A 6000-nucleotide genomic window follows, 5' to 3' on the forward strand; every position below is an offset into this window, starting at 1 on the left:
CTGCCCACCCCCCAAAATCTAGTGGGGCAGCACAGAAGGGGCAAAGTAGATTTCTAGGTGGGCGAGAGCGGTGTCCCCTAGGTGAAGATCTCCAAAAGGAAGACCACATTTCACATTAAAACTTCTACCCGAAACATGTCATTTCCGAAATAAATGGGACATAGTTTACTTTAGGCCTACACCACAGAAGGGGAATGTAATTTTAATGTGGGGGGGGGGGAATCATTTGTGGTTAGATTTTCTTTTCTTTTTTTTACTAGTATATAAGAATTTGAGTTAATTTTCTCTCCTGCATGTCAGATGTTTCCCCGCTGCCCTTGGTGGATGGCTGCTGGTTTGGTGACATCTTGGAAGAATCTGTGCGGAGCTGCAAAATAGGTAGAACTGTGGAAGAGCTGCAGAGATGATCATCCCCTGTACATGTGAAAAGCGCTTTTCCTTCAAGTAATGACAGGAGTCCAGCAAAGTGCCTCCCTGCCTCCCTCTAGCCATTAGATGGGGATGCCTTTGGCAAAGATTTAGCAAAGATTTAGCCAAAAGAGATGAAGCGGGGTTTGGGGGTGGCTCTGTCCCGTTGGGTAGCAGCACCCCCCACCCCCCAGATGATGTGTGGCAGAGAAATGCAACTCTTTCTCCCTGCTCCATACGCCCCATCGCATTCCTCCTGGTCAAGAACGCTTTCTGCTCGAGGGGGCTTTGAAAAGCTGTGATGCATAATGATCAGAATCCGCCAGGAGGTGGGGGTGGGGGGTGGCGGAAAGAAAGTCTCTGTTCTCTTGGTAGCAGGATTGGAATTTGGTAGGTCTTGGCTTGGCTGAGCCTCTCCGTCCTTTCCATCCCGATTCTGTCGCATGCAGAATTTCCTAGAATTTCCCACCCCCTTGGCAGCATCTCCAGGTAATGCTAGGGAAGGGTCCTGCCTGGAGAGCCGCTGCTGCCCACCAGTGTTGGCAATACTGGGATAAATGGACCCAGGGACTGACTCGGTGTAAGGCAACTTCTGATGTTCCGATGTAGCCGTGCACATTTCAGTACACAGAGGTGGCAACTGCTTCACACAGATCTCAAATAGAGATGCATTGCAATGACTCTGGCACTGCGTTTCCGCCTAAGCAAGACCAGACCTGCTCTGATTCAATACTGCCTGACTCAGTGCGCTGAGTCAGACCCACAAACTTCTGCTTACACACAGGAGTGTAGGAAGCGGCCTTAGACAGAGTCAGACCAAGGATCCGATTAGCCCAGTGTCTCCTATTCCGGCTGGAAATGGTTCCCCAACGGCTCAGGCAAGAGTCCAGTGCCAACTCCAGGTTTTTGAAGGCCATTGGGCAAGGCTCCTCCACCTCTGAGTCAACCTTACCACCACCATTGTCTCCAGCTGCTCTTGGTTGAATTTTAGATAAGATTAATCATGGGTTGCCAAACTGTGTTATGGATGTTTTGTGGGTCCCTTTGACAAGTACAGGAAGTCCCATAAGAACAGCCCTGCTGGATCAGACCAAGGGTCCATCTAATCCAGCACTCTGTTCATACAGTGGCCAACCAGCTGTTGACCAGGGACCAACAAAGCAGGACATGGTACAACAGCACCCTCCCACCCATGTTCCCCAGCAACTGGTGTATATAGGATTACTGCCTCGGATGCTGGAGGTAGCACCTAGCCATCAGGACTAGTAGCCATTGATAGCTTTCTCCTCCAGGAATTTATCCAACCCCATTTTGAAGCCATCCAAATTGGTGGCCATCACCACATCTTGTGGTAGTGAGTTCCATAGTTTAACTCTGTTGCTGTGTGAAGAAGTCCTTCATTTTCTTTGTCCTGAATCTCCCACCAATCAACCTCATGGAATGACCCCTTTGGGTTCTGGTATTATGGCAGAGGGAGAAAAATGTCTCTCTATCCACATTCTCCACACCATGCAAAATTTTGTACACCTCTGTCAGGTCTCCCCTTAGCCTCCTTTTCCCCCAAGCTAAACAATCCCAGCTGTTGTAACCTTCCTTCATAGGGGAGATGCTCCAGCCCCTTGATCATTTTAGTTGCCCTTTTCTGAGCTTTTTCCAGCTCTACAATATCTTTTTTTTTTTAAAGTGTGGTGACCAGAACTGTACACAGTATTCTAAGTGTGGTCACACCATAGATTTGTACAAAGGCAGTATGGTAATGGCAGTTTTATTCTCAATTCCTTTTCTAATCATGCCTAACATGGAGTTTGCCGTGGGCCTGGGTTTGCCCTGTATAACCCAGCCATATTGCGTTGCTCTCTGTTTTTCTCTGGATTGCTAGAGCAGAAGCGACACCATACCAAGATACCAGATTTGACAGGGGGGAGTAATGCATACCAACCTTTTTGGGTTGATTGGGCTCATTTGGAATTTTGAGGGGGTGTCATGAGAACTCTCACACAATGGCTGCCATGGCGGTGGTTTGACCATTCATAAAATGGCTGCCATGGTGGGCAGAGCCAGTGGCCTGGGCAGGTGCCTCGGGTGGCCACATGGAAAGGAGGACAGGGCTCCTGTACCTCTAACAGTTGTATAGAAAGTGGACTTTAAGCAGATGTCATTTGTATGCACCTGGTGAAATTCCCTCTTCATCACAACACTTAAAGCTACAGGAGCCCTGCCCTCTTTTGCAGAGTGACCAGATACAAAAGAGGGCAGGGCTCCTGCAGCTTTAACTGTTGCGATGAAGAGGGAATTTCAACAGGTGCTGCATACAAATGACACCTGCTGTAATTCCCTGTTCTATACAACTGTTAAAGATACAGGAGCCCTGTCCTCCTTTTCATATGGTCACCCTACAGGTGCCAGGTGAGGTGTTTGTGGGCACATTGGTGCCCATGGGTGCCATGTTGGAGCCCCCTAGGCATATGTTCTGGAGCAGGCACTAGAGTAGCAGTTGCTCATACTTTGGGCTGTTGAAAGGCTGACTATTATTGGGATGGATTAGAAACCTAAATCAAAGTAATTGTACTGTACATCCTAGCATAACCCTCAAGTCATGGCACTGGCACAACTCTGATGACACAAGGCTGCAGAGCTGAGGTACAGAAGTGGAACAGGTTTTTCCATCCTCTCTGCTGAAATATCAGCTGTCTTTACCCCTCCCTCTACCTAGCAGCAGACATTTCATCACGCTACCTGCACTGTTTCCATTCCAGCTGGTCATTACAAGAACTGCAATTTCTTCTCTACATGAGCAATTTATTGCACACTTATGATTGGCCACCCACAGAAGTTTGCGAGTCCTTTACATGATACCGTCAACCTTCAGGATGTCTCCTGCACCTTCCCCTGGTAATCTCGCTTTAAAAAATGGTCAGCGATAATGCACTATTTAAAATTATCTTGGGATATCACAGACCACTAGATGGTGCTGTTTCATTTAACTTCATGGAGCATTACAAATCATGTGGTTGCTGTCTAAAGGAGCCGTAGTAAACGCAGAAAGACCCCAGAGGAAGAAAAATGGTACGGGTGCATTTTCCCCTTTAATGCAGAGATGCTCTCAGAACTGATGACCAAGCTTGCTTTTTTCTCCTCCTCCCTCCCCTTCTGTTTTTCCTTGTCTGTCATATCTTTTAGTTTGTTGGCTTTCAGGCAGGGACTATCTTATTAGTGATATCTGTAAACCACTCTGGGAGGATTTGTTTTTGCTGTCAAATAACTAAGCAACAAACAAACAAACAAACTAACAGTGTTTTATGAAAATCCTCAAACAGCCTCTAGGTGACACCCTGGTACCAAGAATATGAAAGGCAAATCTGATATTATTCCTCCTTGATTTTGGGGGAATGCCAGTGGCTTATCCAGATGCTTCTGTGACCCTCCTAAGATGTCCTCATTGCCAGTCCTTAAGGGATGGGCGCCACTCTGTTGACTACGAAGGATGATGTCTGGTGGCCCCTCAAAACCTATGCCAAAGTGGTGTGTGTGTGTGTGTGTGTGTGTGTGTGTGTGTGTGTGACTGACATACTCATCGTGGTGTGTGTGTGTCTTACAGTGCAACCCAAACCAACATTGCATCTCCCCAGAATCTACGCCAAGGTTTTGTACTGCTTTGTGCCCTGGATCCCAAATCTGGATCCCAAATCTTGTATTGCCACCACCAAGTGGCTGGGGTTCCTAGTTAGCCTCCCCCACCCCACAAACTACCAGAGAGTCGGCAAGGCCCCCATTTCCAGAGAGAGGGAGGGAGGGAGGGAGAAAGAAAGAGAATTATAGAATAGTAGAGTTGGAAGGGGCCTAAAAGGCCATCGAGTCCAACCCCCTTTTCAGTGCAGGAATCCACCCTACAGCATACTTGACAGATGGTTGTCCAGCTGCCTCTTGAATGCCTTTAGTGTGGGAGAGACCACAACCGGGTATATTCTCCCGATGTGAATATACCCAGTCACTACGTTCAACATCTAAGGTCCTCCTCTGGGTGCCTACTCCGAGAGAGGCTCGGAGTGTGCAACGAGGGACAGGGCCTTTTTGGTGGTGGCCCCCAGACTGTGGAATGACCTCCCTGATGAGGTTCGCCTGGCACCAACGCTGCTATCTTTCCGGCGCCAGGTATATGGCAGCACATCTTAATCACCCACATGTTTAGTTTTTTAACAGTTTTTAATACTTTGTGTGTGTATGTTCTGTGTTTTAAAATTTTAAATTTTGTATAGTTGTTTTTATCTCAATTTTAGAATTTCTGTAAACCGCCCAGAGAGCTCTGGCTGTAGGGGCGGTATATAAGTGTAATAAATAAATAAACCTCCCTAGGTAACTGGTTCCATTGTCATACTGCTCTAACAGTCAGAGAGAGAGAGAGAGAGAGAGAAATATGATCCTTGCTAACACAGCCTTCTGTAGACTCAGACCAATTCAGTTAGGCTTCCCAGTCACAGTTATGTTAATTGCAGTGTGTATTGTCAGAGCCTGAGCGTGTGGCTGCATTCTTTTCAAGAGAAGCTTTCTGGTTATTGTTGCTGGTGCAATGACAGGTTCCTATTGTGCTCAGAGCCGACAATGGGAAGGAGGTAGGAGCAATTCAGAAGACACTTTCCCATCATAAATGCAGATGGGCCGTCTTCCTTAACCTTCCTGCCTCTCAAACATTTGCCAATTACTTCCCAGAGTTAGAAGGAGGAGGGGCAATTAGACACTTATTCATATGCTAATAGCCTTCCCTTCGTTGAAAGTGGGCTTTCTCCATTTTTTTTTAAAAAAGGCTTGAATGTCAGCAATAAGGATTGATTAAAGTAGCAAATTGCATTTGTAACACACACACACACACACACACACACAGAGTTGAGATTCACACAAACACAACTAACTATATAAGATTAACAGCTATGGTCCCACTCAACAACTTCGAAAAGCAGAAAATTCCTGCCCAGCTTGCAAGACGGAAACTCTCCACTAGATGCTTGGTCTGTTGGCTGTTTTTCATTACAGGTACAATGTGCAAAGGCAAGAAATGCGACAAGCCGCTGGCAACAATAAGAGATGAAGCCTGAATGGAAGCCCTTCTCTCAGATGCCTGCAGGCTGGGTGTGACTGTTGAGTGAGCATTCTGCACGTGCTCTAATGCACACACACACACACACTAATAATCATCAGGATGACTGAAGTGATGGAGAACCAATTGATAATGCAGCCAATGTTCTCAGGATTGTGTGCGCATGTGCAGAAGCTCTGTAGGGTGTGGAACACTGAGAAATTAAGTGTTCATTTATAACCATACATTTCTAGCCTTCAAGGTAGTCTGGATTTGGTTTTAAAGTGTGCTGTAGTGCCTGGTGATTTCTTTGAGGGGAGAAAGTGAAATCCCCCCTTGTTTCCATGGTGGGAAGAAGCTTAAATGATATGTCTTTATACAATGCCCTCTGCTTTCTTGGAGGGGAAGTATAAAAAAGTCCCCCATGGCCAGCGGATCTGTTTTTGTGGCTTTGGGGAGATCGAAGATCTAGCGCATTATCTTCTGTGTTGCCCTCTGTATAAAGAAATCAGGGAGCGTTT

The sequence above is a fragment of the Elgaria multicarinata genome, chromosome 15 (genome assembly GCF_023053635.1).
Source record: "Elgaria multicarinata webbii isolate HBS135686 ecotype San Diego chromosome 15, rElgMul1.1.pri, whole genome shotgun sequence".
Taxonomy (NCBI): domain Eukaryota; kingdom Metazoa; phylum Chordata; class Lepidosauria; order Squamata; family Anguidae; genus Elgaria; species Elgaria multicarinata.